At 38.3% G+C, this 11,545-nt stretch overlaps 1 protein-coding gene across 27 annotated transcripts in view; it reads left to right on the plus strand.

The window, feature by feature from the left end:
• The window catches only part of LOC113545749 (neurexin-1a), a 314,140-nt gene that overhangs the window by 36,585 nt on the left and 266,010 nt on the right, over positions 1-11,545 (plus strand). The gene's annotated exons all lie outside the window — the stretch shown is intronic.

Here is an 11,545-nt window from a genome sequence, read left to right on the forward strand (position 1 = left end):
AGCAATATGCAAAAACATGCATATGATTGTGGTGTTGTAGTGTATATCTTTAAATGTCCAATGAAATGTGGCATACTTGTGAAAAAGGGTGGGGCTATAATGATCATGAGATGTGGTTACTCATGGTGCTGTTGTGATATCCAAGCAACTCACCCCATTAAATGATTCTTCGGCTCACTGCAGTGGCATTTTTGTTAATATATCTAATTCACTCTCAGAAAGAAACGTATTAAACTCATAAAAATTCACAATCCAAGTCCATAGCTGGGGTTAAATCTCCATTAAACAAGAAAAATCCACAAAATAAAAAAAGACAAATGTCTAAACCAGGAAAATGCAGAACTAGGAAAGACTTAGAAACACAGAAATCAAGGTTTTGACAACAAAAGAAAAGCATGATAAGACTAGCAACAAGACCTTGACACGACATGGTGTAAACAGACAAACTAATCAGAAATAAACACAGAACAGGTGAACACAATAAGGCAACAAACCAATGACAGGACAGGGTGGAGACAGGACTAGAACAGAAGCCAGAAGAGCACAAATGATTACATGGCATCTACGTTAAGATGCTGACTTGAGTGATGGAAATGTTAATGTAATTTTGGAGCAAAGTGGGTTTGAAAATCCCGCCCCCTATTCAGCGTGGGCGTCTTCATTTCTGATGGCAAAAAGAGTAACTGGACGAGAACGGGTGAAAAAAACCTGACTGCCAGATTCATAATGCACCACAGTGAAGTCATCCTCTTAGAAAAAAAAAACATTCCTCAAGTTTCACTTGGATGGCTCTTAACTTGGAACCATCTCTGTTGTAGGGTTCTACGTAGAACCTTTATTGGTTCTGCACGAGACACAAAATGACGAATCCTTAAGGGTACCAGAGATAACCTTTTTTCCTAAAAGTAGGGCCCTTTGACTAGACTGACCTCTATATCTGTAAAAGTAAAGATCGTTGCAACAGGAATAGCTATTTTAGTCGAGGCATTATTAAGAGAATAAGGTTAGCGGTTGTAGATGTAGTCAGTTCCTTGTCGGTTCTTGTGTAATAGTATTACAGCACTTGGCAGCGGCTGGCAAAGCAGTCCCAGTGAGAGGAAAGGTTTGGGTTCTCTCCCAGAATGTCAGCCTAATGCAGTTAGCACGTGCTAAACATCCTGTGCGTGGAGCTTTCCTAGCCAGTGTGGAGGCATCTCGAGTGTGTGTGTGCCCCTGTTCCAGCTGTCCATCTCTGAAATGGTCTCATGTTTCCTGTTTAGATGCCCCTCTCGGAGTGTGTGTGAAGTGCACAGTAATCACATTGTAAAGTCATTACAGCGCTTATGGAAAGCCATTAAAGCCTCGTCCTTACTTAGTCATTGTAGTTCACAGCCCACAGTCACACTTTCAAGTTGTGTGTGTGTGTGTGTGCGCGTGTGTAAAGATAAAAAGATTAAAAAAACAAAAAATCGTCCTTGTTGTTCATGTTCATTGTTGAGCTCGTTCAGTTAGTGTATACCTCATGGCGTTTAGGGAATACCGCTTATCCTAGAACAACCAATTACCATCAACATGGCAGTGATGGGACTTAACAAGCTGGACTACTGCTTCAAAGGCTACAGAGATGCCTCTGATTATCGCCAATGTATATTCCACAGTTAGTCCTAGAGCCAGTGTTGAGGTTTACCTGAGGAATCTTGTGGATTTACACTAAACTGTGAGTTATACGGCACTAAATGGCACCATCCTTAGGGGTTATACTCAAGGGTACATCTTTCAGCTGGTAAAAAAATAGTATAATGTTTCTTATGTAAAGTGTAAAGTAAAAAATCATATAAAGTATGTTACTGTACACAAGGCCAAGGTCTTATTTGCTTTTAAACAACAGCGCTCTTGAATTTTTCATTCTGATTCTGAAAATCACAGCTTTCCTGTAATACGTTATCTTTTCTCTAGAAACAGCTCATTCTCAGGGACGTGTATGACAGACAATCCCCACATGGATTAAAAAAAACATGCGTTAACATTTGATATGATGATGTTTTCTGTAAGGAGAGGCTGATTAACATTATGGAAGGAGTCTCCAGTGTCAGCGCTTTGTAACGCATAGCTTTAAAGCTGTAACTTTAGCTGTAGCTGTACCTTTTCTTACCTTTTCTTCAGGACAGAGGAGTTTAGGCTTTGCGGTTTCTTTTTTTTATTTGTTTTATTTACTTCAAGAGAGAGAGAAAAGAGAGGCTGGTGAGGGAACGACTGTTTATAGCTGCCATAACGTAAGTGAGAACAGGAACTAAACTTGTTTCACGGATAAAACGGATAACATGTGATACTTTTAATGAAGGAATTGTAATAGTTGGCAAATTGTTGTGGGGTTTAAGGAATAAAACGCTTCAGGACATGCTGCTATAGGAAAATAATCAACTTCAGGGTGGTAACAGTAACTGCGCTTCATCACACCTGTCCGTCGCTAAGCACAATCTCTCATCTCGCCTCTACTAATCCATCAGCAGTACAGGACCATCACAATGTGAAATAACCTCCGAGTGTGACTAAAGGAAGCAGGCTTTATGGTCGCAGAGATTTACAATGTACATCCACGCCTGGTAATGGAAATCCTAATCCCATCGTAAAATCACCGGTGTTTAATTAAGCTTTGTAGTGCTCATGTGTCCAACTGGACTTAAGTGCATACAAGGTGTTAATTCATTACTGTGGATTTTACTGCATAATGAAAATAACGACGTCCTAAAAAAACTACAGCAGACACGGGTACATTCGAAGAAATGAATCTTTAGAAGGAAAAACAAATGTCTTGGGAAATGTGATCATGACTAAAGCGCCATGGGTCATGATTTGAAGTGTGGTATGTGATGTAACAATGGCTTGTAAATCCAGAAACATGACAGCATTAACTGAAAACAGAAAACCTAGTCTAGGTCCTTATTGAACATCGCATGCTGATTGGCTGATATGAGCCCAAATCAATCTACTGAAGCTTTTGTTTGTGCTTATTATTATTTTTTTTATCACAGACATTCAAATGATGTATTTTAGATATGCTGTCAACTCTGCATGGCATTAATGTGAGTTTGCGTCATGAAAAAGTCACAGAAGACGGGTTTTTCGGAAGAAAGAATAACTCCTAAACAATTTAATGCAAAGTCACTGATCATTTCCATACAATTATACAATAAACAATTCTTTTTCTGCGTGATAGTCAGAGCGACGAGCATGTGATGTTCAATAAGGACCTCCGCTTTTCCTTTCTGAGTAAATGTTGATGATTTTGCTTTTGTTGTTGCATTTTTGGCCATTGTAGTGCTCCAGAAATAAATCACCAAGCTTGGATTCTCTAAGTAATTCATTTGTTAACAGAGGCCAAAATGTGACACTATTTATTTAGCAAATGCTTTTTTTCCCAATCAGACATCGACAGAATAATAACAAGCCGAACTGGTACGCAATAAACTAATCATTAGAGCTAAAGATACGGCTGAGTGAAATTGGAAGTGGCACGCAGCCATCCGGGCTCAGCTTATCAGGTGTAATGCTAAGCTCTCTCGCATTGTAACACTGCATTCCTCTCTATTAACATTAACAAATTAAATTGTTCTGTTGTATCAAAGTGCAATCCCGCATGTTTTCATTCACGCTCTCTGGTTCCAACCATTTTCGATTTTTTTGTCTCTATTAAATGACAGTTTAAAAATCCTGTTTGACAACAGTGATAAATAGGGACACATATTAGCATTAAAAAATGGACATTTGCACAAACCTTATAAGAAAGCTAGCTCATGAAGACCTCATGGTCCATTTTCAGCAAATGTTCTGTAGCATGAAAGTCATAACACCATTAATAATAAATAATAATAATAATACATAATGATAAATGATGATAAACGGTACTTTGATAACAACCAGGCTTGCACGTCACGTGGTGACCCGGGAAAGTAACGCAGGTATTTTCAAGTTTCATGTGGAAACTGTCTGTAGGCTAAATCTTACTTATTCTTTAGGAGTATTCTTGAGGATACACAGGCTACTTTTGAATAATATGTCATGAAAAGTACAAGCCTTATGCATGAAGTGGGCTGCACACTCTATATGTTAAAAAAAAAAAAAAAAAGCTGAAATTATTTATTACATATCAATAAATTGTTCGATAAGCACAGTGGTGGAGGTGGGCGTGGTTAAATTATATTGGTGCAGAATATTTTTTTTCTCTTCAATCCAACATACATAGGCTTTCTTAAAAATGATTTACAGTGAAAAACTTTCACATGCGAGTGCCTTCATAGTAAGAAAGAGTTTTGGTGGTTATTATGCATCACTGAGTGACATTGCACGTGCCTGGAAGTTGCTCTATGACAAATTTAACCTTAGCTTAAATTTATTCATAGACTCTTAAGGATAATCGAATGAACAAAATGTTCTGAGGTGAGCTAAACACCGAGTTTCTCTCGAATGATGGCGGAACAGCTAAAGTCCTCTGATTTAATGCGGTAGATTACAGGGGTCTTGACAAACAAGTGATTATTTCAGCGTAATTAGCCAAGTCGTGTCCCAGGCGGCGTGAGCACGTGGCTGTAATTATCACGGAGAGACTGGGGACATCAACCTGGGACAACACGGACACACCCCTCATCGTCAGGGGCGGAGGAGACTGACGAGGGAGTTGATGGAGGAGGAGGAGGAGGAGGCACTGGAGACAAAATGTGCTGGGTGGGACTCATCTGTCACGCGCAGCAACGACGGCATCATAATTACCAAGTGAAGCGACAGCCGGTGTGTAAAAAGAGGCCGACGTGAAGCTTATTCTGACTGGCAGGAGAATAGAAAAAGGCCTGCAATTATTTCTGTACACACTCGAGTACATACTCGTGGTAGAATTCATAAAGGAATTCATAAAAGCTGTTGCTCCAGTCAGTAATTAATAATCATAAATAATCATACATAGGTGACAAATTAAAGAAAAAAAAGGTGCTTGGCCGCCAGAAACCACTAGAACAGCCTCGTTGGCATCAGTCTCTTGAACTGCACTGTACTGGAGCGATTCACACTGTTCTTCCAAAAGATCTTCTCTCAGTTGGTGTTTTGATGATGGTGATAGGCACCAAATTACCCTGATCACATGAGTACGTGTTATTGTGTTTGTAGAAAAAAATCACAAACTTGCAGAAACTCATCCCTCATGTGTCTTTAATTGCAATCCAATGTAAAAAGGAAAAAAAAGTCTAATCCCATTCAAATAGGGCTAATGTTTAAAAAAATGAATGGTTAATGTATTATATAATAATAATAATAATAATAATTGTTTTAGTTGTGATTTCTTGTTACAATGTGAATTATATTACTGATAAAACAAAATTTTCATTACGTAGCACAAGGTAAAATTTACAAATCGGGATTTTAAAAAAAAAAAAAAAACTAGAGCACTGAAAACTAGGGATGCACTGATTTGATTTTTTTCAGACTGAGTACAAGTACGAGTTTTTGGTACTTGTCGATATTGATACCAATAACCATAGTTGTTTAGGTTGGTTGTTGCCATGTGCCGCTAGCAAATAACTCCTCGTGCTGAGTTTTCTGTTTAATATGTCATAATGTTTAAATAGTGTCTTTAATCGAGAGCATGACCTGAGCGCACGGAGCAGAATCAGCGAGCGTGGTCCTTGAAATGACGAGCCTTGACTCGCAAGCAACGTGTAGAGCTTGCAGAGCGAGGAGGAAAGGATTGTCTCAGTGCTCAGTGCTCGCTGAACTGAACTGATCTCTCTCAGGTTATTGCAGAAAGATGCTGTAGTTCCTCCTTTTGATAATTTTCACAGGGCACAGTTTGCCGTCCGATTGCTTGGATTGCCGTCATTAATCGAGAAATACGTCCAGATCGCTGTGTCGTCTGATTAACGTGACAACGTGCACTTTTAGGTGAAGTGTTAGTTATGTTATGAATTAAAGCTATTTTTTAGCACATTGCCTCAGTTTGATGTATTTGCTCACTGTGTATAAATCCCAGAAAAAAAAAAGTTTGGCCTTCTTTTTTTTTTTTTTTTTTTTTTTTTACTTCTCTCCTGGAAAGGCATTAATTGTCTTTCCTTATTTATCACAAGCCTCCAACTTTGATCTGAAGAGACGCCCTGCTCAGCACATTCTCTACATTGTCAGTCTGCGACTCAGAGCTATTGTGAGGAACACAACAGAGAAAAAGGAGCTATTGTCAGATCCGTTACGTCTCCCTGCTCTCGGAACCACCCGAGACTAAGAACAGCCCTTTTCTCTACATACAGACAGAACAGAATAAAAGACATCCTGAAGCCTCGAACAACTTTTTATCATTAGTTTGTTTTAGGTTTATTTAGGTTTTGGGCATATTCACAGTATTATTTTGCCAAAAAAAAGTACTGAGTGACCATTTAAAAATTTAAAAACACAGGTAGCACTGTTCAATAACAAATCAATTATAAGCAATTTACAACATTTTTAATTAAAATACGAATAATGATTATTTAATGATCAATTAATGAGTAATTATGGGATTAAAATACGATGAAAAACCATAAATCTTTGCTAGGACTGGAAATTGTGATTCTCATGAATAGTGAATAGTGAATTCTCACTAATATATTAACAAATAATTATTATTTTTTGCTTATTTTAATAAGCTTTTTTAATTAGTGAACTATACATTACATGATTATAAATAATTTATCACTAAACTTTAAATAAATGTTATGAAAACACTCAAGTAAATGAAATGTAACATTTTAATTTGATATATTACACTGGTTATACAGTTAATTTGTCCTTCAAACATAATGTTATCACATTTTGTTGTTTTCTTTTTGTCTGTGAAGGTGTTTAAGTGCAAAATTCTACATTGTGAAGTCGTTTTTTTTATGTCTGTGTGAATGAAACAAACAAATAACAAAAAGACTGAACCACCTACCATGTTCTTTTTCTTGCTTAAGCAAGGTTGTGGTGCAGAAATGTGAGTATGTTGGTGTTTTTTGTGCTTAATAAGCACCGACAGTGGAAGAGTACTGAGATAGTGAGACCAACAGGGAAAAGGATTTGCCATGAGCAAAAGTTTTAGCCCTCACACCTTTAAGGATTTGAGAGAGATATATATATCCCACTCAGCAGATTAGTGTTAGGGGTCCAAGCACCAAATGCATAATCACAGTTCAGGTGAACCTGGTTGTAATTAAATGACACAATCAAATTTTAAAGTTCTAGATGATCATCAAGCGTGATCTGTAATGAAGTGTGTCTTTAAGCCATTCTGATCCTGACTGGATTGTTGAATTGCCAGTGTTGCAACATAGCAATGCCCCATCAGCGAAAACCAAAAGGTGTTGATATTTGATGCAGTTACGTGCCGGACATGTCCTCTATTTCTAACTCCACCAGTCCGAGGTGATGGGTGTTGCTAGGCAACCGTGGCCTTGTGCAATAATTAGTGGAGGTATGGCTGCAGGTCATTGTGCTCCCTGTCGTGACCAGGTTATGGGTTATGGATGAAAGGTCTCCATTCTAGCTGTAACTGTGTAGGACTTAACAGCCTCAGTGGGTTTCAGCCTTCAGCGTAGGACTGACAGTAGATTTGTGGGTTTGTGGGTTTGGGGCTTCACCAGGTGATTGGATTTACTGTATATGAGTCTACCTCATAATGTTCAGTGCTTTTAAAACCTACTGAGTGTCTTATTAAATCCCTCTTTTTGTCTAATGCCTCACACTGGTGGTTTACAGGCAATGATATTCATCACTCTGAAGGAACTGGTTCCACTTACAGATTGTGAATAAACTGTCGAGACATACCCGAACCTCAGCAATTTGTTAAAAATCAGCACAGCTTGGTGGAACAGTGGGTAGCATTGCCACCTCACAGCTCCCCAGTTCCATCCTAAGCTCGGGATACAGCTTGTGTGGAATTTCACGTTATCCCCGTGTCTGTTTGGACTTCCTCTGGGTTCTCTGGTTTCCTCCCATTGCGCAAGAAGATGAGTGTTGGTGGATTTGTTATGCTAAATTGCCCCTAGGTGTGAATGTGTGTGTGTGTGTGTGTGTGTGTGTGTGTGCATGATAGTGTCTAGTGATGGACTAGTGTACTATCCAGGGTGTATTCAGGGTGTATGGGACTCCGGATAGTATCCGCTGCCACCCTGACCAGGATAAAGCACTTAGTAAATATGAATGAATCTCCATTTACAACATTGTGTCAATGTTGCCAGAACCGCACACTTTTCCAGTAGCCTGTTGGAAAACATCCACCATCCACCATCTTGTTCAAATATTTCAAAATGCGTAACATGAACTTTGCAGTCGCCGTGTTTGTCAGCATGCGCTGAAATGCAGATTTGCATGGTATATATTTTTCTTCTATATTTAACACCATTAAAAGGATTCTCCACCTTTTTTTTAACAGTTTACACAGTTACTCCACAGTCTTAATGTTCACTCTAGGGTAGGGTGATATGACAAAAATATCATGCCACAATACTTCAAGACATTTCTACGATACACATTATGTAGCATGATGTAATAGGTGTAATGTCCAACTGCCAGCAAAACAGTAGCATTGCAATAATTAAATGACTTTAAACTGAATATGATAAAAAATATATACATTTGAACAATTGTAATAAATTCTAATATTTATTCTAAGAAAAAAAAATAAGGGTTCAGTACAAAATTTTATCATCAAAAAACTATAGTGTGACATAATTTATCACAATGTCAATATTACATGGTCATATCGCCCAGCTGTAGTTCAGTCGAGTACCCTAAAGGATTCTTCAAGATGCCTCTCTAAAGAAACAATGAAAGTTTTATCACAGAGTCCTTGAACAGAGGGTTTTACTTTTATGAAATTTTCACAGAACCCATTTAGAAAGCAAGAAACGTTAACCATCCAACAGCCTTTATGCATGAAGGTTGGATTATTAACAGATTATTAGTTTCCATCTTGTTTCCATCTATGGTGTAAAACGATAAAAACATGATGTCCTTGCATAACCTGGGATTAAAGCCCTATAAATCCAGGCGCTCTGCTCATTATAGATGTGTTGGTGATAGATGTAGAGCCACGCTGACCACACCAGCTTTCATTTTATCTCTTTTACATTTTCCTCTCTGCAGTTTTTTTTTTTTTTTTTTTTTTTTGCACAACTCATCTGACGTATGACTGAAACATGACTAATGAGTTCTCCGAGCACCCAAAGGCCACTTTAGTCGAGGGACCGGGAGAATGACCTGTGTGCCAGCCACTCGGGAAGCAAATGTGAGCTTAAATAATGACAAATAGCCACGGCTAGCCGGCGGTGAGATTGCATTTACCGATGGGGGGAAGCGAATAACGGCTCACTCGGGGGAGAGTCAGTGCCATATAAATAAATCACACCAGGTTGCTCTTGAGAGTGACAGAGCCGGCTGCAAGCGGCGAGTGACGGAGGGAGAGATGACGAGAGCGATTAAGTTAGATGGAATGAGGAGAAGTGGGAAAAAAAAGACATACGGATAGAAATTTCCAGAAAGATGAACAGGACGTCCAATCTTCAGCCAGTTAGATGTACTTCATGTAAAGTTACGTCTACTGAAACTCAATTAAACCACAGTGATGTTCAGCTCGAGAAACCCAAAACTTTTCATTCTGACAAAACACACATAAAAAAATGAAACCTTTTGGCGGCGTACAGGCAGAAGCCGTCACCGCACCACGGCCAGACAGGAACCGGGCGCTACTCCAATCCTCATTTATCAGCACAACAGCAGATTCAATTTGGACAAATAAAGCATTGGACTCAGTGAAGTGGCTTGTACATGGCCCGTATCCGAGCCTGTTCTCTCCTGACTCCGCTGTTATTCAATTTCTACCTGGCCTGATCTTTCAGAGATCCTGACTTTATTAGCCTTCTAGTGACAGAAACGGAGAGCTGCTTATTAATAGGACTTGTTGGGAGGAAATTCATGACCTTGATGTGCGTCGCTGTCCAATTGTGCTTTCACAAAACTTTTATCACTCCACAGTCAGGAGTCGAAAACATATCATTTATTTCAGAATGTGTGTATTTTCAGCACAGCCAAATACAAAATATCTGGCCAAGCTAGGTAAAAAGCCAGCTAGGTAATATTATGACCACGTTCTTTCAAATCATCCATCCAAGAAACAAAGCTAAAGAAAAAAAAGCTAGCTAGGTCATTTTAACTAGTGCATTCTATCAAATCACTTACTTTTTCACCACCCTGGAAAAAAATTACAAAAAAGAAAAAGAAATAATAAAAAAGCTAGCTAGGTACTTTTACTACTACATTCTTTCAAATAAATATTATACAATAAATAAATAAAGAAATAAATGTAAAAAAAAATAAAATAAATAAAATACATCTTTTCAAATGACATAGCTTTTGCTTCACCCTTGGAAAAAGCCTAACATCATATAAATATACAAACAAACAAACAAACAAAGTTCTTTTCAATAAATAAATAAGTAAACATATAGCACAAGGTAGCTAGGTAATATCATTGTTATAAATAAATAAATAAATAAGTAAATAAATAAATAAATACTCTAGCTCACTATGGTTCAACAAATAAATAAAATGTTAGCAGTTAGCTACAGAATATCACAACTGCTTTCTTTCAAATTATCTACGAAATATAAATTGTGTTATCTTTATGATGATTAGATGCTGATTATTTTTTTGTGGTCTTTAAACACAACCATATTTCTTAATTCTCTATGTATGCTTTCGGGTTTTACGCTTTACCTCTTTCGTTTAACTCTGTGTGTTTATTCGCATGAAATCTCTCCGTCTGCGTGTGGCTTCTTGCAGACGGCCATATTCATTTCTGTGCAACGTGAGAAAGTGTGTTTCAGGAGAGCAGCAGCACTTCTGTGCACACTCACACACACCTTCAGTGTTTGTAAATATTGCAGTGGGTCAATAAAACTCAGACAGTATCAGGTGTGGGGCAATAACTCAAGCTGTCTCGCTCCGAGCTGGAGCCAATAAAAAGCCGGCGTTTGTGACCCCGGCGTGTACGGTGCAGATTAAGAATAACTCTCCCCCGACGCTTCACGAAGATCCACTGCACTCCTGATCCGCTCGCTAGTTATCTCAGACACCTACCTCATTTCATACGCGGAGAACAGAGAAACGCACAAACTCTTTACTGACTAAGTGCAATTTTAACTGTCTTTCAACGGAGGGTTAGAATAAAGACGCGCATTAAACAGTGACTCATAAAACATTTGTTAAGAACATCTCAATAAATTAAATAAATTAAAGGAATACTCCAGGATTTCATATCCTAATCTCTATTGTATCTGTAGTGTATCTGTCAGTACAACAGACCAGAACTTCTTTCCATATGCAACAAATAAAAGTCTTAAGAGCAGATGTTGAATTTTGAATTTAATCACTCACACGTTGCAGATGCTGAAAATAGAGGTTGAAAAATGGTAGAGTATTCCTTTAACCTGCCGACGTATCCCAGTCACCGTTCATTCATAAAACACCACGCTGCTGGTTCCAGTAAAGGGGGATCACCTATAGATTTACGGAT

The sequence above is a fragment of the Pangasianodon hypophthalmus genome, chromosome 28 (genome assembly GCF_027358585.1).
Source record: "Pangasianodon hypophthalmus isolate fPanHyp1 chromosome 28, fPanHyp1.pri, whole genome shotgun sequence".
Taxonomy (NCBI): Eukaryota; Metazoa; Chordata; class Actinopteri; order Siluriformes; family Pangasiidae; genus Pangasianodon; species Pangasianodon hypophthalmus.